This window comes from Eulemur rufifrons, chromosome 30 (genome assembly GCF_041146395.1).
Source record: "Eulemur rufifrons isolate Redbay chromosome 30, OSU_ERuf_1, whole genome shotgun sequence".
NCBI lineage: Eukaryota > Metazoa > Chordata > Mammalia > Primates > Lemuridae > Eulemur > Eulemur rufifrons.
The window spans coordinates 36,378,739-36,404,204 of NC_091012.1; the positions used below are offsets into that span (position 1 = coordinate 36,378,739).

Below are 25,466 nucleotides of genomic sequence, written 5' to 3' on the forward strand. Positions count from 1 at the left end.
ACAAGATGGGTTTTAGTTTAGTGCTTCAAATTTGAGTGGATTTTCTCCCCTTTTCATCTGTTATAACTTTAATGTCAAAAAAATTGGTATTTTTGTCTTGTTTTAGTGGTGTATTTCCTTTTGTAGTAGTTCTCCTAAATGTAACTGTATATAAAATGTAAGTGTTCTTGGAGATAAGGTGCTAGATATTAGATTGTATGTGTTCATAGATAGTGTCATCCTCAAAAAAATGGGTAGTATGTATATGTAAAGTTAGTTAATAAAATGCATGCAGAATTCTATATGTGACCCACACCTTGGTCAGTTTCTGAAGTAGAACATAGTACATTTGTTTTTTAAATTTCATTTTTAAAGTGTATACTACAAGATATGCAAGATGGTTCCAAGGTGAGGTGGTGGCAAATGGTGCCTTTCATTCCTTAAATCCCTGGTACAATGTATGACACGTGAGAACTTATTCTGGTACGTTGGTCATTCATGTGAACTAATCTTGGCTGAAGTCCTCGCTGGCAGTTTTCCACAACAAATTTGGCACTGGTATGCCTGTTTTCCATTCACTCAATGGATAGAATGCAAAATCAAAGAAGACAATCTTTTCCCCATTAAAAAACAAGGACCCCAGGATAGGCTATTGGAGTCCAGTTAGTAGGATGAAAAGCATACTGCACTCTCAAGACCCAACCAGTCCCTGACCATGAACTGACAGGATTTGCATTTAGCAGATCCACAATGTGACCATCCCTGCCCTCCTGGAGCAGTATCAAAACCCAGAAAAAGGCTTCTCTGATTTTTTCTCTGGTTGGTTGTCTGAGAGATAAGATGGAGCAGGGATGGGTAACTAGATAGAGAGGTAGTGGGACTCCTCTGGGGGTCGCAGCTAAGAAGTTTGAGAATTACAATTATATCTCAATGGTATTTGCATCAGATAAGAGAAGAGAACCAAGAGATGATTTTATTAAATCCTAAGAACAAAATATTAAATTAGAAAACTAGATAATGTATATATATATATATATATACACACCCTCATCAAATCATTTCTAAAACTGCCTTTAATACCAAATTTTATGTGCTGTTTTGAGACTGAAAACAATAGAAAATTGCATTCAGTCAATAAACAGTTCTCTTTAATATTTTAAAATTTCGATTTAAAAGTTTCCTTTTCCTTTTAAAAAAGGATTTGTAATTTAAAAGTGCCTTTTCAAAGGATTGTCAAACTACAATCCTGGGGCCCAGTTTCCATTGGCACAACTTAGCTTCAGGTGCACAGAAAGGGGGGGCTTTATCCTCCTCCCCTCAGCAAGAAGATAAACCCCCTCACACCCCAATCAAATTCATAAATCAATACTGTTACACGGGCCAGTAGTCCCAGAGACTCTGCCCAAGGCCAAGATTTCATATATGGGTTGGCTTTAATTGGATCCTTTCTAAAATGGTTACAATGCAATTTCTTGCTGTACAGGAATAACGGACTCCTGCTTGGGGAATGCAGAGATGTTTGTAATTTAACTAAGTATTATTAAGTAATGTTTGTGTTTCTTAAATAGGTGCTGTTAATCTGTCATTGTTATATTGTTCTTAAATATGCTAAATAAAGTGAAATTTATGTGTGTACCTGGCCATTATGCTGAGCTCCTTGAGAAAACAGCAAGGGAGACACATAACTAGACCTCCATCCCTTCTCCTGCTTGAATGGAGGCAGGGGATACACAACTAACTGCATTACAAAGTAGAATGAAACATACAGGCTCCCATATTTCACATTCCAGTATTCTAATATAAAGACTACGCAGTGAGAAGGAGGGAATGGTCATCAGGAAGGGCTTGCTGGAAGAGGTACATTAGCCTGGTCCTCTATGAATGAAAATGATTTCAAAGGGAGGTAGGAGGGCAGAGAGGAAACCTGGGGCCAGATGGTCTGTGGGACTCTCCAATGCCAAACTATACCCCAAAGGCAATGAGGTTTGAGCAGGAGGAAGGGGAGTGAATGGCCTTTGTTCTTAGCAAACAGTACTGCCCAGCACCCGGGTCACCGCCACTGGGCTCCAGCCTCTGCTGCCCTACTAGTCTGGCCCAGACCACTTCCCTCTGCACGACTCACCCCAGTCTGGCCTAGGACTCACTCTCACCTCAGTTCAGCCCCAACTTGCCAGGGTTTATAGAACAGGAGGGCAGGAGCATGTTCCAAGCCCCAGTTTCAGAAAATGATTATATCTCTAAAGCAACCATGGCACGTGAAAACACAGTACACAGATGAGATAGGCAAATACATCTAAAACTTAAGAGTCCCTAGTTCCTCTTGAGACGAAGTACTTGACCTACTAGTAGCTCCCCGTCTGATACTCTCATCAGTAGTGGTGCAAGGAACTGCACGCCCCATGCTTCCAAAGTGGTATTCATGGCCCACACTGGGAGGCTCAGGGAGCTATTTAGCCCCATTTCAATCAAAGTGCTCTTCTCCATTTCTCACTCCAAAATCAAGCTAAATCCTAACTTACACACTATTTCAAGATGTTCAAAGATGGCTGCCACGAGACCTGCAAGTGGCTGGCTTCACCTTCATCTATGATCCCCATCCAGGCGATGACTTTTTCCTGCTGCAGAATTAAATGTGCCTTTCTAGCAAACTACTACTATCAATGCAAATAAGTGGGCTTGGGGGCTCAGATAAAACTATCAGGCAGTCAACGCGGTGGGAAGAGTTCCCTGAAGCTCAATATAGCACTTCAGAGTATTTAGATAAAAATTGAAATGGTTCCAATGGGCCTCATAATAGCAGCTTCTTCTCTCAGGCAGGGCTAAGGGCCCAGCCCTAGGTTATGAGACTGAACGGAAGAGGGTTGAGGGGATCTGAAAATTCACTCCACTGTCAAGAGACTTTCTGTAGCCTTCCATAGCCACTCCGTCCCCCACCATGCTGCTCTAGGCCCCAGACCCATTTGCCACCAGTCGTAGCCCTGACCCTCCGATATAGACAAAGGCACACTATCAGCTAGTGAATTATTTTCTTCCTCCATGAGGGAACTAGTCAACTCCTACTCCCACTCCCACAGTCTCTTTCAGAATGCAGCTCTCTGACCCTGTCCTTCCTCATTCCAATCTCCCCTCCAAGGGCAACACAACCTCTTTGATCCGTGTACACACAAGTACTCCTCAGCTTAAGGATGGCTTGAGAATGCTCATGCATTGAAGGGTACATGTAGACATTTTTCATATGTTTTCCTAACTGAGACCTCTATTTATCAATGATATTTATCATAGAGGCCGGGCATGGCGGCTCACGCCTGTAATCCTAGCACTCTGGGAGGCCAAGGTGGGAGGATCACTCGAGGTCAGGAGTTCGAGATCAGCTCTGAGCAAGAGCGAGACCCTGTCTCTACTAAAAAAAGAAAAATTAACCAGACAACTAAAATATATATATATATGCATATATATATATATATATATATATGAATTAGCCAGGCATGGTGGCACATGCCTGTAGTCCCAGCGATTCAGCAGGCTGAGGCAGAAGTATTGCTTGAGCCCTGGAGTTTGAAGTTGCTGTGAGCTAGGCTGACCCCACGGCAATCTAGCCTAGGCAACAGAGTGAGACTCTGTCTCCAAAAAAAAATTTATTATAGAAAATATATGGTTTTCATGACTACTCCCCAAAACTGCAAGCTTGAAAAATATTTGCAATATAAATTCCCAACATTTTGGGAGTTGTGACACCTGACTATTGTTTAGTCAAAGCAAATAGGCCGGCGCGGTGGCTCACGCCTGTAATCCTAGCAGTCTGGGAGGCCGAGGCGGGTGGATTGCTCGAGGTCAGGAGTTCGAGACCAGCCTGAGCAAGAGCGAGACCTCGTCTCTACTAAAAATAGAAAGAAATTATATGGACAACTAAAGATATATATAGAAAAAATTAGCCGGGCATGGTGGCACATGCCTGTAGTCCCAGCTACTCGGGAGGCTGAGGCAGGAGGATTGCTTAGGCCCAGGAGTTTGAGGTTGCTGTGAGCTAGGCTGGCGCCACGGCACTCACTCTAGCCTGGGAAACAGAGCGAGACTCTGTCTCCAAAAAAAAAAAAAAAAAAAAAAAAAAAAAACAAAGCAAATAAACCCAATAAAATTGACTCCAAAGATGTATTATCTACACACAACTAAGTCAAACTTGAACATTCTCAACCTCCAAAGGACAGCAAACAGAAATAGACAACTAAAAACCAGAAATGTACAGACTTAATTGAGTAATAAGACAGCAGTATCTGGTATTTCACTAACTCTACATGCTAAACCAGTGTACATTTTTAAATGATCACCCAGACACAAAGATGTAATATGGTTTATATAATCAACTTCAGTTAGAAAAATGCAGATTTTACATAAGATTTATTTGACAATAATTCCGATAGAATAGTTAGATGCTCTGAATAATATGAGGGGAAAAAAGGAAAAGAAAAAACTTTTTCATATGAAAGAACAGTGTACTCAACTTAAATTTTTAAAAGAAATGTGCCTCCCTTGCTCTAATTGCTTTAAATTAAATCGTTTTATGGTATCTTCTTAGGAAAACATGAATTAGAGTATTTTCCCAACCTGTTTTTTTCCATACAATCAATATTTTGTGTCATACAAACTGAGACCAGACAATGAGATTTTATATTTATATATACTTAAAATTTATGTAATTGGGAGCATACATATACATATGTGTATATATATAGATGTTCATATAGATATATAGATATTCAAAAGCAAGGATGATGTGTCTGGACGCCTTTGGGAAAATTCTTTACTCCACTTTCACCACATTGTAGATTTTAGTAATAAACCAGAAGAAGGAGAAATATCCAGCTGTTCCTGAAACAAAATGAAAAAGATCTTTGTTAACCACACGTCATATCAAATGAAAGTAGCTTTCTCAAAAACACAAAGCATGTCAGTTTTGAGGTGGGCTACTGATTCTCCAAATCTCAAGACTTGAACATTATCAAATAAAAATCACCAGGCTCTCTTGCTGAGCAAACAGGATGAGCAACAGGGCCAGAGGCAGTCACTTGCAAATGGGTGTGAGAATCCATCTGATTGAATTCTGGTCTGTAACCAAAGTCAAAAAAAAATTAAAAAATAAAAATGAGAAGCTTAAGTTCTCCATTTCAAAAAGAATACAAAGAGGTCCAAGGCTAGCTTTTTTTTTTTTTTTTTTTTTTTCTTTGAGACAGAGTCTCACTTTGTTGCCCAGGCTAGAGTGCCGTGGCGTCAGCCTAGCTCACAGCAACCTCAAACTCCTGGGCTCAAGTGATCCTCCTGCCTCAGCCTCCCGAGTAGCTGGGACTACAGGCATGCGCCACCACGCCCGGCTAATTTATATATATATATGTGTGTGTGTATATATATATATATATATATATATTTTTTTTTTAGTTGTCCAGCTAATTTCTTTCTATTTTTTTTTAGTAGAGATGGGGTCTCACTCTTTCTGAGGCTGGTCTCAAACTCCTGAGCTCAAATGATCCACCTGCCTCAGCCTCCCAGAGAGCTAGGATTACAGGCGTGAGCCACCATGCCTGGCCAAAGGCTAGCTTCTGATACAAGAAAACTTCTTATAATTTGCTTCAATTGAGAAAATGTAAATAACCATTATTATTATACATAGCAAAAGGGGAATAATCTGTTTATTTGCATACCCAGAGCATATATTAGTTTTCTAAATCAAAGTTTTGTATTATTAAACCTGAAAAACATCCTACATCTGGGATTTATCCTAAAGAAATGACCCCATAGAAGAAAAAAAATTATATACAAAAAGTTGATCATAATATTATGATTTATAATACAGAAAAATTACAAGTGAACCAAGTACCCCCAAAATAGGTGACTAGCTAAATTATGGCCTAAGTGCTCAATTAAAAAATATAGCCACCAAAAATCATTAATATAGGCTGGGCGTGGTGGCTCACGCCTATAATCCTAGCACTCTGGGAGGCCGAGGAGGGCGGATTGTTTGAGCTCAGGAGTTCGAGACCAGCCTGAGTAAGAGTGAGACCCTGTCTCTACTAAAAATAGAAAGAAATTATATGGACAACTAAAAATATATAGAAAAAATTAGCCGCGCATGGTGTTGCATGCCTGTAGTCCCAGCTACTCGGGAGGCTGAGGCAGTAGGATTGCTTGAGCCCAGGAGTTTGAGGTTGCTGTGAGCTAGGCTGACACCATGGCACTCACTCTAGCCCGGGCAACAGAGTGAGACTGTCTCAAAAAAAAAAAAATGATGAATATAAAAACTATATAGTAGCATGGGGCAATCTTTATAATATGGTGTTAGGTGAAAACAGCCAGACTTTAAACGATTCCCTGGCATCACACCAGTGTGAACACTATACAAGGGTAAACACTATATAAGCATAAACAGGTGGACTAAAGCCAGCAGAACATGGACATAAGAAAATACCTTTATATTTTAGGATAATATAATTATGAGCAAATTTTTCTTTAATATGTTTTCATTGATGTTCATATTACAAAAATAATTTTCAGGCCGGGCGCGGTGGCTCACGCCTGTAATCCTAGCACTTTGGGAGGCCGAGGTGGGCGGATCGTTTGAGCTCAGGAGTTCGAGACCAGCCTGAGCAAGAGCGAGACCCCATCTCTACTAAAAATAGAAAGAAATTATATAGACAGCTAAAAATATATATAGAAAAAATTAGCCGGGCATGGTGGCACATGCCTGTAGTCCCAGCTACTCGGGAGGCTGAGACAGGAGGATCCCTTGAGCTCAGGAGTTTGAGGTTGCTGTGAGCTAGGCTGACGCCACGGCACTCACTCTAGCCTGGGCAACAGAGTGAGACTCTGTCTCAAAAAAAAATAAAATGAAAAAAAAATAATTTTCAGATGATATTAAGGTTCAATGACTTAATCGAAGAAAACTCTAAAAGGATTTGCGGATTCTAATGGTGCAGAGTCTAATGGTGCACCCCAAGGCAATTCATCTAGAAAAACATTTTATTCAATAAGAAGATCACAGAAAGTTTTAGGCAGGGTTTGGTACCTTTTTCTTTGTTAGCTTCCAAACTTAGAATAACTTTCCATCCAACATATCATCATACCACTTCCTTCTATCCTCCAAAGATCCTCGTCTGGCCTGGTGCAGTGACTCACGCCTGTAATCCTAGCACTCTGGGAGGCCGAAGCAGGTGGATCGTTTGTGATCAGGAGTTCAAGACCAGCCTGAGCAAGAGCGAGACTCCATCTCTACTAAAAATAGAAAGAAATTATACGGACAACTAAAAAAAAAAAAAATATATATATATATATATATGTATGAAGTTAGCTGGGCATGGTGACACATGCCTGTAGTCCCAGCTACTTGGGAGGCTGAGGCAGAAGGATTGCTTCAGCTCAGGAGTGTGAGGTTGCTGTGAGCTAGGCTGACGCCATAGCACTCTAGCCCAGGCAACAGAGTGAGCCTCTGTCTCATAAAAACAAACAAACAAACAAAAAACGAACAAACCAAAAAAAAAAAAAAAAAAAAAAAAGCTCCTCATCAGGAGCCAGTATGGTATAGTGGATTAAGACCACAGAGTGACATAGATCTACTCCATTAGTTTACTAGATGTCTGACCTTTGACAAGTGACAATCTTGCCAAGCCTGTTTTCTCAGCTGAAAAGTGGTGATGATAATACCTATTCCTACTCTAGACTTCCTTTCCTGAATCCAACGACTTCAAAGGTTCAGGAGATGACAGATGTATAACTAACGCACGTCTCTAAATTTAAATCATCCCTGATTTCCATCTGCTGCCTATTTCCCCCCATAGATCATTGAAATGTTTATGAATTCTCAATTTTTTGATGCTCTACCTACAATACACAATTTTCTCCTACCTAAAACACAAAAATCCATCAACCCTCACATTGTTCAATAGTCAGCTGAGCTAAAGACTCTTGTTCTACGTTATTGACTGGAGTCAAGCAGACACTTAGCTATAATGATGTAGAACAAGCTACCTTCCTCCTCTGTTCCTAATATGTGAAAAAGAACTATACCCCAAACCAACTAAGGCTTTTCCTGACAGAAAAAGGATAAGATATATTAGAATGCCTGTCAGAGTAAGCACTTAAGAAATGATAGCTATCATTGATGTTTTGATTTGGGGCTTGAAATATATGGTCACATGGGGTTTAGCTGACTAGTGTAGTCATCCTCAAAATTGGCTGCACACTGGAATTGCCTGGGGGAGATTTAACCGCTACTATTGCCTGGGTCACAGCCCCAGAGATTCTGATTTATTAATAATTGATCTAGGATGCAGTCTGATTGTAACATGCAGCCAGGGTTCAGAACCTCTCAACTAATCTGCTTCCCTGTCTTCCTGAGAAATTTCTCTTTTAAGGGCCATTGAACCACGCAAGTTAAAAGCAACTTAAAGAATCTGGAGAAATGAATTTTTTTTTCTATAGCTCAATTGCTCATGCCACAACTAGAGGGAAGAAAACGGGAGATGGGAGGAAAAGAGGGAGAATTATCCCCATGGTGTCTTTGCTTACTTTTGCCTCAGGTCAGGGAAAGCACTAAACCAATGTTAGAAATGCCTTAGTTTCTTTGTAAGCTTCGTAACCTTTTATCATCAGGTCAGGTGATACATAACCAAAAGACAATCCAACCACAGGATCTTGAATGAGGCAGCCCAAGACAACCAGAGAAGCCCATTTTCCTCTTTTCCTTTCCCTAATTGCAATTCTATAATGAAAACAATTTACAGTCTGATCCTAGGAAAGGCATCCAATGCATGTTTCTGCAAAGGGTTTCCCACGGTCATATGTGTACACTTAAAAAAGAAGACACTAGCTAAATAAAACATTTTGAAAGCCTACCACTTTCCATTCAATATGAACAAGTCTTTTGGATGGGTGTGATGGTGAGCCCCTGTAGTCCCAGCTACTCAGGAGGCTGAGATAGAAGAATCTCTTGAGCCCAGGAGTTCAAGGCCAGTCTCGACAAAATAGCAAGACCTCATCTCAAAAAAAAAAAAAAAAAAAAAAAAGACAACTATTTCAAGAGTCTTTCCACAGCCTCTGTGGAGGTTAAATTCCAAGAACTTGCAGCAGTAAATAAGACACGCAAAAAAAGATTTTCCTAAAGTTGGAATTTCAGCCATCGCACAAAGGAGTAAAGGGAAAGCTTGTTTGGAGAAGAGGGTCTTGGGGGCCTTGACTCCCTTCAACCACACTTGATTCAGCAGTCATTAAGCAGTTTCTCTCCATAGCGTGAGGGATAGAAAAAGGGGCTTTTGGCTGGGTGCGGTGGCTCACGTCTGTAATCCTAGCACTCTGGGAGGCCAAGGCGGGAGGATTGCTCGAGGTCAGAAGTTCGAGACCAGCCTGAGCAAGAGTGAGACCCTGTCTATACTAAGAAATAGAAAGAAATTATCTGGACAACTAAAAATATATAGAAAAAATTAGCCGGGCATGGTGGCACATGCCCGTAGTCCCAGCTACTCGGGAGGCTGAGGCAGGAGGATCGCTTGAGCTCAGGAGTTTGAGGTTGCTGTGAGCTAAGCTGACGCCATGGCACTCACTCTAGCCCGGGCAACAGAGCGAGACTCTGTCTCAAAAAAAATAAAAATAAAAAATAGATGAAAAGAAAAAGGGGATTTTGTAGGGAATAATTTCAGTTGGTGGCTATACTATTATACATATCACTAGTAGTATAGAGGTCACAATCAGAGACCTGGAAGTCACCCTTAGCTCCTCCTTCTTTTGCAACCCACATCTTGTCAGTCACTAAGTCCTGCAAATTCCAAATCCTTAATAGCTTTTGTATCCATCTCCTCCATCCCTCTGTCCATCTCCACAGCCACTGGATCTTAAACCACTCTGTCATCATCTCTCATCTAAAAACCTGACTCCTGCCTCATCTCCCTACTTCCAGTCTTCCTTTCAAATTCATTCTCCACTCTGTCAGCATGATTGTGATACTTCCAAAATACAAAATTTGATTGTCATGCCCCTACTTTAAAACCTTTAATAGCTCCTCATAGCAAAAGTACTCAAGCTCTGTAGTGTATTAGAAACCTAGTCAGCTCATAATAATACAGATCAGCAAGGATTCTGACCCAGGGCTCTGGGCATCAGATTTACTGGTTTCAGTTGGTTTTAAATAATTTCCACAAGTGAATCTGATGCGCACCCAGGTTTGAAAATGACTATATATGATAAAAATTTCAACTCCTTAGTGTTGGAACGTAATGTCCTCTAAATCTGGCCCTGGTCTATTTCTTTAGGCCTTGTTCCTGCCACTCTACACCTTAAGCATTAAACTCCAGCAACCCCAAATTGCCCACAGTTGTCCATACACCATGTCTTGCTCAGTTGTCAACTGTGCCTTCTACCTGGAAGACTCGCCTTCCCTCAAGACTCAGCTCTATCACTTTCTCCAGAAAAGCCTTCCCCCTTCTCCCTTTCCCTATGACTGGGATAAGTGCCACTTCTCTGTGCTTTCACAAAACTCTGGGCTTAACTTTATCAGACTCCTTACCACATGCATGGAAATGATCAGTTTCAGGATCTCTTCTCTCCAGACTATAACCTTGAGGCTAGGGAGTAAGTCATAACTCAATTTTGTACTCCCAGTGCTTAGCATAGTGTTAGGCACATTGTAGGTGGACAACACATATTTGTTAAATTGAACTGTTTAACTGTTTGGCAACATAAGTTCCGTGAGGATCGGGATATTTATCCCTTTATAGTTTTGCTCACCACTAAAGCCCCAGCCCCTATGGCAGTGCCTGGCACACAGGAGATGTTTAATATATACTTACTGAAGGAATGAATGGCAGGAATTTAGAGAAGACATCATAGAGGAAGGCGCCATAAAGCTGGGTTCAGAAGCATTCGAGGATGGGAGACAGCTATTCCAAACAGAGGAAAAAGTTCCCATAAAGGCCTAAACCAACCAAAACCCTGGAAGTTTTAAGGACTAGTGAGAACTATGGCAAAGGGATTGGAACATTAAGGGTGTGAGATAGAGAATTAAGAGAGCATCAGGCAGGGCGTGGTGGCTCACACCTGTAGTCCTAGCATTTTGGGAGGCCAAGGCAGGAGGATCACTGGAGGTCAGGAGTTCGAGACCAGCCTGAGCAAGAATGAGACTCCCGTCTCTACTAAAAATAGAAAAAAATTATCTAGACAACTAAAAAGATATGGAAAATATTAGCTGGGCATGGTGGCACATGCCTGTAGTTCTAGCTACTTGGGAGGCTAAGACAAGAGGATTGCTTGACCACAGGAGTTTGAGGTTGCTGTGAGCTAGGCTGATGCCACTACACTTTAGCCCAGGCAACAGAGCAAAACTCTGTCTCAAAAAAAAAAAAAAAAGAGAGAGAGCATTAAAGAGAGCATATAGGAAAAAAGACAGCAAGAGTAGATGAGGGCCAGAAAATGCATGCCAAGTTAAGGAGTTTAGATTTGATGATGGAAGAAACTGGGAGCCAGGAAAAACACATAAGCCAGAGAATGAGATGACCAAATTTGCATTTCATGAAGAAGAAGATGATGATGACAGCTGTTAGTCACTAAATACTTACTATATGCCTGCCTCCGATTACAGGCTTCACATGTGCCATGACATTGAGTTGAATTTTCTGAGGCAGGTACTATCATTTTCCCATTTCTATAAGGAAACAGAGGCTCAGAGAGGTGAAATGACTTGCCTTACAACACAAAGCCAATAAGCAGCACAATAAGCTGGGACTCAAAGCCAATCCTGCCCTTGATTGTTCTAGGATGGAGATATCAATATGGGTTGAGGTGACCAGGAACAGCTTTGTACAGAAAGACTTCAAAGAACAAACAGCAATTGGACAGGAAAACTTTGGGGTGGAGGGGGGGCAGTGAACCAACCCAGGAATGAGATACCAGAGAATGTAAACTGCACAATACAAGAATGCCAGCCAGGCATGTTGGCTCACGCCTGTGATCTCAGGGACTTGGGAGGTTGAAGCAGGAGGATCTCTTGAGCCCAGGAGTTTGAGACCAGCCTGGGCAACACAGTGAGACTGTGTCTCTGATAAAATAAAAAAAAAAAATTAGCCAGGCATGTTGGTGCATGCTTGTAGTCCCAGCTACTTGGGAGGCTCAGGTGGGAGAATCACTTAAACCCAGGAGTTTGAGGTTGCAGGCTGTAATGTTATGATTGCACCACTACTCTCCAGCCCGGGCAACAGAGAGACACTCTGTCTCTTTCTTTCTTTCTTTCTTTCTTTCTTTATTTATTTATTTTGGCCTAGCTCACAGCAACCTCAAACTCCTGGGCTCAAGCAATCCTACTGCCTCAGCCTCCCGAGTAGGTGGGACTACAGGCATGCACCACCATGCCCGGCTAGTTTTTCCTATATATATTTTTAGTTGTCCAGCTAATTTCTATTTTTTTTTAGTAGAGACGGGTCTCACTCTTGCTCAGGCTGGTCTTGAACTCCTGAGCTCAAACGATCTGCCTGCCTCGGCCTCCCAGAGTGCTAGGATTACAGGCATGAGCCACCGCGCCACCCAGCCAACACCCTGTCTCTTAAAAAAAGAATGCCAAAAAAACGCAGCTTCTGGAATACTTCCTTTCCTATATCGTTGAGAAAAGAGATGACTAGGTCTGTCCCCTATAGAACCTAGCACTTTCTTTTGTTCATAAATGTAGGCAGAAATCAAAATAAGCTAGAATTAAAGAGCTAATGGAATTATTCTAGGGGTCACACTAGCATTGACCCCCTCTATCCTAGAATAATGTAGAAAAACAGAAAGGATAGGCCTCTATTTTTTTTAAAGAAGGGTTGAAGGGGCATGAGAAAGACTAGAGATATTGTATTGTCATCATATATTCCTAAGAGTGACATTATATTGCTTTACATCACTAGTCTTAGTTCCTCCAATTAAGAACAGTCCACTTGGTCAAACAGAGGACCACAGAGCAGATTCCATGGGCATCCTTTGGTTGTTGGTTTGGCTCCAGCTCAAAGAAAGTGCCTCTTTCTTGAGGAGGACATAGAGAGTTGTATTTAAGAAAATGAGTTTTGGAGTCAGACCAACCTGAGTTTGAAGGAATCATGGCTCTACCCCTTACTAGCTGAGTGATCTTGAATAAGTCAATTAATCTCTCTGGGCCTTGGTTTCCTCATCCATGCAATGGGAGTAATCCCATTGTGACCTACGTTTCAAGGCAATTGTGAAAATTAAGTGAGATAAATGTATGCAAATACCTGGCACATCATCAACTCAATAAAAAACAAATAGTATTATTTAATATCTTAATGTTTCCATATTCCCAATTAGCACATTGCCAGGCCCATAGAAGCTTGATAAATACTTATTGATTAGTTAACGATAAGCAGTAATACATCTTTGTCTCTTTTTAATCTTTCGGTCGTTAGAATTGAATATTTAAATAAGGTAGAGCCAGCAACAACTTGGTATAATAAAACACAAAAGGTCCATTATCGCTAACATTTGCGTGTTAAGATAATTGGACATTTCCTTTAGTATACTATATTTCATCTTGTTCTGTGTGAGAACATGGATTCTTCACTTTAATTTAGTGATAAAATATTGCACAGTAGACTCTCTCAAAACATATTGAACTTCATTAGCTTCTTTTAATGAATAAAAATATATTCAAAGCACAGACATTTGGTGAGAAAGCCAACAAAAAAGTGCTCCGCATTTGGCTCATAGTTCTTTTCGTCTTAAAAGCTTTTTGTAAGAGCTGGCTTCAACCACTGCCCAGTGATTGGTGGTTCAGAGTCTCAGATTCTAAACATAATCTCTCAAAATGATCAAAACTGTATTTTGAAAATAGCATTAACTCCCAAGTAAATGTGAGGTTCAAAAATATTTAGGTCATTAAATATGAAATGTCTGATTTCGAATCAAAAGTTTAGTTCATTATATTTCAAACAAGAAGCAGTACAATTAATCAAAGTATGTGCCTAAACTATCGACACAGTTTTGCCATCTTAACGGTAGCTTGTTTATGCCAACAGCGAAGAAGCCTGGAGAGTGAGTGGTGACGAAATCGTGAAAGGTGTTTTCCACAGCTTGTTGAGAATTGAATATTTTTCCTTGAAAGAAGTGGTCCAAAGCCTGGAAGAAGTGGTAGTCAGTTGGTGCAAGGTCTGGTGAACGTGGTGGATGACAGAGAGTTTCCAAGTCCAGCTGCTGTAGTTTGAGCAGCATTGTTTTTTGCAACATATGGTCTTGCAAGAGGACTGGCCTGTCTCTATTGACCAATCTTGGCTGCTTAATTGCAAGCATCCTCATCATTTCATTCAATTGGTTTCAGTAGACATCCGCTGTACTTGATTGACCAGGTTTCACAAAGCTGTAGTGGATAGATAATACCAGCGCTGGACCACCAGACACCATTAGCTTTTTTTGATGAATATTCAGTTTTGGACTGTGTTTCCGCACTTCCTTATACAACCATTGTGCTGAACGCTTGAGATTGTCAAAAAGAATCCATTTTTCATCACACGTAACAATATGGTGTAGAAATGGTTCTCCTTGGCCGGGCGTGGTGGCTCACGCCTGTAATCCTAGCACTCTGGGAGGCCGAGGTGGGCGGATCGTTTGAGCTCAGGAGTTCGAGACCAGCCTGAGCAAGAGCGAGACCCCATCTCTACTAAGAATAGAAGGAAATTATATGGACAGCTAAAAATATATATAGAAAAAAAAAAAATTAGCCGGGCATGGTGGTGCATGCCTGTAGTCCCAGCTACTCGGGAGGCTGAGACAGGAGGATCCCTTGAGCCCAGGAGTTTGAGGTTGCTGTGAGCTAGGCTGACGCCACGGCACTCACTCTAGCCTGGGCAACAGAGTGAGACTCTGTCTCAAAAAAAAAAAAAAAAGAAATGGTTCTCCTTTATGTCCGTGACAGCAAAGAAAGGCAAGCTTCGAGATGATTTCTCTTCTGATGCTCATTTAATTCACGCAGTACCCATCTATTCAGCTTCTGTACCTTGCTGATTTGTTTCAAGTGGTTCAATATTATTGGAATAGTAACGTCAAACCTTGCTGCTAATTCACGCGTAGGTTGAGATGGATTCGCTTCCACTACAGCTTTCAGCTCATCATTATCCACCTTGGTTTCAGGTCACTCACCTGGATCATTTTCAAGATTATAATCACCAGAATGGAACTTCTCAAACCACCAACATACTGTGTGTTCCTTAGCCACATCCTTCCCAAACACTTTGTTGATATTTCAAGCTGTCTGTGTTGCATTGGTTCCATGACGGAACTCATATTAAAAAATAATATGAATTTTGACTTATCCATGGTTTCACAAAAATTGCTCTAAAATAATTTTTGAAAGATAATGGGAAGCCAAAACGTGCGTTTGAAAGACTGAGGACGTACCTTCACAATAAAAAAGAAGTGTCAAAGTGAAATGTCAGAGATATCAACTGTCAAACTTAGTATTTAAGGAAATTGGATTTTCCATACTTAATAACCTTAATAGTTCACTCTAGACCAGGGTTTCTTGACAGCGGCAGCACTATTGACATTTTGGACCAGGTAATTGTTTGTTGTGGGAGCTGTCCAATACACTGCAGGATGTTCAGCAGCATCCCTGACCTCTACCCACTAGAAGTCAGTCATTAGTACCCTCCCAGTCATGACAATCAAAAATGTCTCTAGATATGCTACATATTCCCAGGGGGAGGGGGCAAAATCACCCCTGGTGGAGAACCACTGCTCTAGAATAATAGATTGTAACTAAATGCAAACATTTTTAACTACTTGCCTAAAATATGTCATCGTATAAAATATTTAATGTACCACCCAAAGGCAATGGCAGCCAAAGTTTATATTAAGCTATAAACTCTATTATTATAATACAAGACAGCATTTTAGACTTTAAGACAAGGAAACTCAAATGTTAGACCTTAATTGGTTGTGTGATCTTCCATCCATTATATCAATATAGAAATGCATTATTTCAATTAATTTTCTTAAGAATTTAACTCATTTGTTGATATCTAAAGTAAAACTTGATGCAAATAAAAATTCACTATCCTCCAATCAAGATCAAGTATCTATAAGTGTGCCAACCATGATCATCCATTAGAGATCTTAATAAAACAATCAAGTCAGAAGGGATCATAGCATAATACTTGGTCATGCACAGTAACTTTTTTTTTAAACTAGTTTAACCAGCCATAAAACTAGCTAGGATTTTGGGCAAGCCATCCAACCTTAACTGAAATTCATTTACCTTTATCTATAAAAATACAAGATTTCACTCCTGGTACCCTTTCTCGGTCTGTTGTGGTTTATCCTCCCTTTCCTTGTCTCTTGAGTCCTATTTCAACTCGTCATTACACAAAAAGTGTGCTACCAAATGAAAATTGGGTAGAGGAACACCAGCTGCAATGCAAATCACTTCCCTTGGCTCCAAAAATGAAAGGTAGAAAACAAGGGGGTGTCATTTTAGACATACTGTATGAACAAAAAAACTGCTTTTTTGTTTATCTTTAAAAATAATAGTCGATGTCAGCCAAGACTGTAGTAAAACCAGTACACTCTGCTGATGGCAGAAATGCACAAAGATCCATAAAAATTCATGATTTTTGACCCTGTCATCCCACTTCACAGACTATCTTAAGGAAATAATCCAAAATAGGGCAAAAACAAATTCAATAGTGAAGAAACAGTTCAGAAAACTAATCTGCTTGATGGATTAAGCAGCCATAAAAATGATATGAAGGCAATGTAGCAACATGGAAAAAGTACTTGGTATATAAATAGTGTCTTCCTAGCATCACAATATTCAATATTAAAAAGTGACAGGCCAGGCGCGGTGGCTCATGCCTGTAATCCTAGCACTCTGGGAGGCCGAGGCAGGAGGATTGCTCGAGGTCAGGAGTTCAAGACCAGCCTGAGCAAGAGTGAGACCCCATCTCTACTAAAAAAATAGAAAAAAATTATCTGGACAACTCAAAATATATAGAAAAAATTAGCCGGGCATGGTGGCACATGCCTGTAGTCCCAGCTACTTGGGAGGCTGAGGCAGGAGGATCACTTGAGCCCAGGAGTTTGAGGTTGCTGTGAGCTAGGCTGACACCACGGCACTCTAGCCAGGGTAAAAAGAGTGAGACTCTGTCTCCAAAAAAAAAAAAAAAAGAAAGAAAGAAAGAAAAAAAAAAGAAAAGTGACAGTTGTAAAGTCCTGTACTTCTGCTGTGATGCCACGGATGAATTCAAGCACCAAAGGGGAATGTGGCGACCAACCACAAGGAAGAGTTTGAAGACGAATGCATAATCATTCTAAAGTGTGAATAAGTGTGAAACTCCTTAGCATTTTTTACGAGTGGGTATTGCTAATTTTAAAATTGTCATTTAAAAACATCATTCTTAGAAATATTTGTCTACAGCAAGAAAGAGTAATCAGCAATTAATAACTACTTTTGTGTACAACTGTATTCTCAAGGATAATTATCTAATTAAGGACTATTTCCTCCCAAGTGAAACCACATGAAAATAGGTTATAATCTTTGCTTCCTGCTGTGAACCTCAAAATATAATAATATAATGTAAAGAGATGCCATCTAAGAGTCTGTAAGAAGACAGGGCTTCTTAACTAACAGCTTTGGAAAACAGATGTCAAAAACATACTTCACGGTTTTACTAATTTTTTCATGATATGAACGGTAACCAGAATTTACTTTGGAGTTTTCTCATACTCATGATTTAATTTTAAAATAGCTATGGAAACATGATACCATGATGCTTAGTACTCTGAGAGACACGAAATAGGTGGAAGACATAGTCCCTGTTCTCAAGGAGATTCCAATCCAGTTGGGAAGACATGCTCAAAAAGTCAAGAGGAGACAAGCCTGAACTTAGTAAGTGGTTCAGCTTTGAGAGGCTTAGAAAATACATTGAGTAGCAGAGCAAGACCACACTGTGGAGGACCCCAAACACTAAGATGAGTTTTTCAGTGAGAAATGTTCTGCCAAAAAGAGAGAGAGAGAGAGAGAGAACACTAAGGTGAGTTTAGACTTTGAAAGAGAAGGAAGTATGATACTATTAAAAACAAATTTTTTAGGGTAAGTGGCTGGACGGTGATTTATTTACTCAACTCTATTTCATTTTTGCTAATGCTAAATCTTTAGTTATGGTTACTAGGCAACAATTATTTATTTGTTACTCCCCTATCATATACTACCCTATTTTTTACATTCAGTATTTTTTCTTTTTAATAATAAAACATTTTAACTTTGTACATTTTCCTAAGTACAGTTTTTTTTTATTTTTATTTATTTTTAATGTTTTTAATTGACACATAATAATTGTACATGTTTATGGGGTACATAGTGATGTTTCAATACATATAATGTGTAGTGATCAGATCAGGGTAATTAGGGAAATCCAAAATGTTGGGCAGGCATGGTGGCCCATGCCTGTAATCCTAGCACTCTGGCAAGGCGGGACGATTGGTTGAGGTCAGGAGTTCGAGACCAGCCTGAGCAAGAAGAGCGAGACCCCCATCTCTATCAAAAATAGAAAAATTATCCAGGTGTGGTGGTGCATGCCTGTAGTCCCAGATACTCAGGAGGCTGAGGCAGGAGGATCACTTAAGCCTGGGAGTTTGAAATTGCAGTGAGCTCTGATGATGCCATTGCATTCTAGCCAGGCCAACAGAGTGAGACCTGTCTGGAAAAAAAAAGAAAAAGATAGACTAGCGTCTGACAAACCAAATAGGAAGGTATTGAAGGCAAAAGGAAATAAAGGCCTAGACTACGACTATAGGAGTAGAAAAATAAAGGAATAGACAGCAATAAGAAACTTCCTATGAAGAATAATAAGGAGGTTGTGCTGAATTTATAAATCATAGAAGGGCTATATTAAGAGTTTCTTCAAAATAGGCCAAAAAGATCAGAGCTTAGTGATGATGGTCATAGAGAGAAAGCAATTAAGATAAGTGAGTTTGGAGAAAAGGAAGTACTAACTTCATTTTGGGGGCATGGTGAGTTTGCAGTCCCAGTGGGACATGCAAATTTTCAGAATACAGCTAGACAGAGGTTATGGGTAGAGATACAGGTTGGGGAGCAGTCAGCACTGAGGAGGTAAGTGAAGCCATGGGACTGAATGAGCTCTAAAAGGGAGAGTGTAGAAAGGAAGAACTGAAATGCTAATAGAAACTAGCATCAGGAGACAGGAAGAGGAAGGAAAACAAGAGAAGGCACAGAGTGGTACAAGGAAAATAATGCAAATGATGTTGAGAGAATTTCACAAAACAGATGTTGAGTAGTATTAAATAAAGAAGGCAAGGATGGTGAAGACTAGGAAAAGGCCATTAGATTTGGCAAGAGATCACTACCAACCTTTGAGAGACAGTATTCAATGTGATGTGGTGACAGAATCCAGAATGTAGGTGGTGGAGCCAACCGATAGGAAAAGATTTTTGTGGGCAATGTGACCACTCAGGATTACATCTGTTTTGAAAGAAGCTGTTGTAATATAAGACTCCCAGAAAAAGGCAACCTAACTCAAAGTGCTAGGTAATGAAGAAAACAGAAGCCTGAAATCATTGTGCTCCATATATCCAATGCACTTTACACAAATATAAAAGCCAGTAACTCACTGGGCAGGGTGGGAGGGGGATCCAAAACAAAAACATGAAGGACACAGACTACATCAACATACAGTAATAAGGATGGTTCCCACAAGCAATGTTAAGGGAAAGAAATCAGTCACTAAAGAAACCAGACCAAAAAAAGTACATCCTGTATGTATGTATGTATGTATGTAAATTTACATACAATTCAAACACAGGCTGGCCAGGTGTGGTGGCTCATGCCTGTAATCTTATCAGTCTGGGAGGCCGAAGCAGGAGGATCGCTTGAGGTCAGGAGTTCAAGATCAGCCTGAGCAAGAATGAGACCTTGTCTCTACAAAAAATAGAAAACTTATCTAGGCATGGTGGCACTCGCCTATAGTCCCAGCTACTTGGGAAGCTGAAGCAGGAAGATTGCTTGAGCCCAGGAGTTTGAGGTTGCAGTGAGCTATGATGATGCCACTGCTCTCTAGCCCAGACAACAGTGTGAGACTTTGTCTCAAAAAAAAAAAAAAGGCCTAGTTATTAATCTACACTGTTAAAAGTCAGGATAGTGGTTGCCCTTGTGGCAGGTGAACGAAAGAGGCCCAACAGTGGCTTTAGGGCTGCTGATCGTGTACTGTTTATTGATGCGAGTGCTAGTTACAAAGGTGTGTTCACTTTGTGATAACTCATTAAGGTGTACGCCTACAAGCCATGTGCCTTTCTGTATGCATGTTTCAATAAAAAGTTAAAAAAAGAAATCAAACACGAGGAGGCTGCATAGGCTAGAATGGTGAGAACTCTCGGGTCTCCAGTTGTAAATAGAACTTCTGGTGGCTGAAAGATGAGAGGAGGCCTGCCTGGTCTCTTCTTTACTGAGGAGTTGAGACCAGCAGTACATAAGAAGTAATACATATTTTATATTTTATATATATAAAAGGAGCCACTGCCAAGATGCCCAGTTTCTCTGATAATGTTTACATTTGTTTGAAAGCCTTGATTTCTGACAAATTTCCACTGCTAATTTTTATATATTTGTTGAACGTGAGAGTTAAAATCTGAGAAAATACTGGACGCTTTCCAATCTGACCTGCCCAAGTGGTATAAGTTGAGTTAAAACCAGAACTTGACGTGAGGCAGGCAGAAATGCTGCTTCCCTTGTGTCAGAAGATCTCAAAGCTCCCCATCTTCATTATTTCTCTAACTGTAGCATTTTATACAACATTCCATTTTTTTCACCTGTTTCAGACATTAATCTAGACAAAAGTTCCCATAATATCTGAATCCAAACAGCAGCCCCAAATGAGTAATTCTGACAAGTATATATCTTGTCCTTTGCATATAATTGCTTATATGAACATACATTTAATTAATCTAATTTGACAAATTTAAAACTTATTCAAGTCACTTAATTTGTATGCTTGGAGGCTGTTCAAAGGTGATTACACATAACCCTTTCTGTGCTTTGGAACACATCCCTCTCTAAAAACATTCACAAGGGACAGTATTGCAGCTAAGTACATATGGTCCCTCCAGTTCTCCAGGCTTCGCAATCTTTTATCCCCAAAGAATAAAAATGAACATGATGACTTTGTTCCCTATTCCTTCCACTAATTGTTAATTGATGCTTTTTACATTATGGCTATCTCCAAGACTCTTTAGAGAGTCTGAAATATACTAAGTAACTCCGCAGTTACCTGTGAAAAGAAAGAAAATCAACACTGTGATCATTGTGTACCCAAAGTACAAAATGGTGCTTGCAATGCCTGTGATTTGAAGTTTGGCAAAGAAGTAATGAACTGCATAAGTAAAAAGATAAACAGCTATAAAGCTGCTGGTAAAAAGGCTCTCCACCACCAATGTTAATCCTGCAAAAAGAAGTACAAAAACAAAATGACTTTTCAGTTGAAATTATAACTGTAAATGATGGATTAGTAATTACTATAATAACAAGGAACATAAGATAAAATAGATAAGATTATGGATTTAAAAAGTAAAAGGGAAAGTTTTATAAGAATTTTTTTTTCCAAGACAGAGTCTCGTTCTTTTTGCCCTGGCTAGAGTGCAGTGGTGTCAGCCTAGCTCACAGCAACCTCAAACTCCTGGGCTCAAGCGATCCTCCTGCCTCAGCCTCCCGAGTAGCTAGAACTACAGGCATGTGCCACCATGCCCGGCTAATTTTTTCTATATCTTTTTAGTTGTCCAGCTAATTTCTTTCTATTTTTAGTAGAGGCGGGGTCTCGCTCTTGCTCAGGCTGGTCTCGTACTCCTGAACTCGAGCGATCCTCCTGCCTCGGCCTCCCAGAGTGCTAGGATTACAGGCGTGAGCCACTGCGTCTGACCTTTATAAGAAATTTAATAAAATATATAATGTATGTCCTGCTTGGGGTGTCCTAACAATTATAAACTCTTTGTTTCCAGGGGTACCACATGTGCCCTCTGGGACTGGACTTACAATATGTACACCCTATCATTACATTGTCTCAGCCCTGAAAGGCATTCAGTTCAGCTTCAACATACCGGCCAGAGCTGTGCTGTGCCTATTGATGCCTCAGACTAAGTGTTAAAAAAAAAGAGAGAGTAACATAGAAATTTAGGATAAACTTTGTGGTTAATAAGATTTGCTTTAACTGGCTAAATTCAGGACCCATGGATGTATGACTGAGGTCAACAGTGCAGGTTGGCCTCACCCTACACCATGGACTCCTACTGATGCATTACCATAAAGACATTGGGGGCCGGGTGCGGTGGCTCACGCCTGTAATCCTAGCACTCTGGGAGGCCGAGGTGGGCGGATCGTTTGAGCTCAGGAGTTCGAGACCAGCCTGAGCAAGAGCGAGACCCCATCTCTACTAAAAATAGAAAGAAATCATATGGACAGCTAAAAATATATATAGAAAAAATTAGCCGGGCATGGTGGTGCATGCCTGTAGTCCCAGCTACTTGGGAGGCTGAAACAGGAGGATCGCTTGAGCTCAGGAGTTTGAGGTTGCTGTGAGCTAGGCTGACGCCACGGCACTCACTCTAGCCTGGGCAACAGAGTGAGACTCTGTCTCAAAAAAAAAAAAAAGACATTGGGGCCAAAGGCCAAGGGGATGGACAGTGCAAAAAAGAATTAGCATAGCAGGTCTGAAGCTACTGTCTTTAGAAGGGCCTGCTTGCAAAGTTGGCCCTTGGCTTGCATCTGGGAATTTGGCATTTAATCATTCCCTGACCGAGAAGACTGGTTTGCTATACCAAGACTGTACAAACAATGTGATTTATGGTGAATACTTGCTTTCCTTTTGGGAGTCTAGACTTTTTGTAGTTGCTAGGCAGAGTATGCCTATGTGACTAGCTTCCAATAAAAACCTTGGATGCTGAGTCTCTAATGGGCTTCCCTGGGGAGAAACATTGCACATTTATTACTGTAATTTTCACTGCTGGAGAAAGGAGCACACTTGGTGCGCTCCCTAATGGGAGGGAGACAACATAGGAAGACTGTGCCTGGATTTCTCCAGGATTCACCTGAGTCCTTTTTCCCTGGCCGATCCTGTTGTGTATCCTTTCTCTGTAATAAACCCTAGCCATGTGTATATCTGTATGCTCAGTCCCATGAGTTCTAGTGAGTCACCAAACATGTGGGTGGCCTAGGGGACCCCTAAAACATTTTCTAAGAAATAAAAACATACTTGGGGTACAATGTACACTATTCAGGTGGTGGGTACACTAAAAGCCCAGACATCACCACTATAGAATATATACATGTAATGGAATTCAATTTGTACCCCCTAAATCTATTAAAATTAAAAATAAAATAATTAAATAATTTTAAAATACTCATTATATGCTTGTATCATTAATGATGGTTGCAGATTCTTTATGACAAAAAGTACCATAGAATTAATGAGCAGCTAAGAATAATACATAATTATATTTTAACCCCTATACCTATATAGCACAAAAAGAAAATGCTCCAAAACAACATGCATGTAAGAATCATTCTCTCAACCCTCTATTGTCACCTTTAGAGAGTCATATATAACTACCAAAATAAGATAGATTTGGGGATTTAAGAGAACAATGTACACTACCACCTCAGTTATCCAGAATGACATGGTAACCAAAAGGCACTGAAAGGAAGAAAAAGAGCCTTGAGCAGCAATCTCAAACCCACAAAATACAATCCTAGCCTAAGCTGCAAAGAAAAGTTTAATTGTTAAAAAGAAAATATTATTGAACCAGATCTTTTTTTTTTTTTTTGAGACAGAGTTTCGCTTTGTTGCCCGGGCTAGAGTGAGTGCCATGGCATCAGTCTAGCTCACAGCAACCTCAAACTCCTGGACTTAAGCGATCCTCCTGCCTCAGCCTCCCGAGTAGCTGGGACTACAGGCGTGCACCACCATGCCCGGCTAATTTTTTATATATATATATTTTAGTTGTCCATATAATTTCTTTCTATTTTTAGTAGAGACGGGGGTCTCACTCTTGCTCAGGCTGGTCTCGAACTCCTGACCTCGAGCGATCCACCCGCCTCGGCCTCCCAGAGTGCTAGGATTACAGGCGTGAGCCACCGCGCCCGGCCTGAACCAGATCTTTTAGATGTCTAAATATCAAATCAGTCCCCTATATGTCAACTGAATATTACACAGCAATTATAGAAACCAGGCAGACAGAAATTTCTTTCTGTTTAAATTTCCCATCAAAATAGCATTAACTTGATGGCCGCATCAAAGTCAAAATGTGTCATTGGGAAAACACAATGTAAAACCGATCCCAAGTTGTAGAAACCATGCAGTTCACATTTATTTTAATTCCTTTCTAAAAACAGACTTCTAATTCCAATAATACAAGTTCAGAAAGCTTAAGATACATTAGTTTCTTATGTCTTTACACCTCAGCACATACATGAAAATAACACAGAAAAACTGTAGCTTCTGAACAAGTAAGCAAAAGAATTATAAAGACTAAGAAAAGAAATCCAAACATGTAGTACATCTGATGAGATCTGAAAATAAAAAGAAGAGGTTTAAAATAAACTTTAACTTCACAGTACACACAGGAAGATCAATCCAAATTTATACAATAGACTGTCACACACTTCTCCAAACCTTTTTTTTCTAAACTTCTAAGTCTTTATTCCAAACCTTCATCTCTCCATCTAGTATCAGAATAATATTCCCTTACCTATGTAGTTTCAGAGCTTGGTCATACCTTCTGCAGTCAGAACCAGTGCTGCTATTTGCCCATGTTTCTCTATTCATATTAATTAGTTCTCACTTGAGAGCCATCAATATCTATAATTTTCTCTATACACATTTTAAAACATGATTTCTCTTTAGAAATGGAAGGCTGTAAATGCCATAAATACCAGCAACTACATCATAAAACAGAAAATCACAGAATCAAACACCACTTTGCCTTGGAAGGTCTGCTGACATGCAGCCTCTCCAAGTATACCTGCATAGCACAGCACACATAATTCTATTAAATATACTTTCAAACATGCATCTTTTAAAAAAATCTGTGTGTGGATTACATTTAGGTCAAACTTTGAAGGAATGAAGTAATTCCCTTCATTACTACAGAGCTGAGCTGACTAAATTGGGATGATCAATGTCTATTTTCAAAAGCCTTCTGGAGATAAGAAACTGATGAACCAATCAATATCCCATTTTAAAATTTCATGTAAAATAAACACTTAGGTGTGAGAATGAGGGACAGGGGATGGGGAAAATCATTTCTATAGATAACAAATATATAACGAAGTTGTATACAACAAGCACATTGCTTTTCATTGAAATGAAAATTAATTCATCTAAAGAACCTTTTAGTTTTCGCTTTAGAATTACTTTCCCATCAAAAACTTCTGGGAAAATGGTTACTATAATCTATTTTGCAGCATGTCAAATATT

At 40.0% G+C, this 25,466-nt stretch overlaps 1 pseudogene; it reads right to left on the reverse strand.

Annotated features, from left to right (window-relative positions):
* Positions 1-4,777: 4,777 nt before the first annotated feature.
* LOC138378855 (transmembrane 9 superfamily member 2-like) overlaps positions 4,778-25,466 on the reverse strand; it is a 98,895-nt pseudogene continuing 78,206 nt past the window's right edge.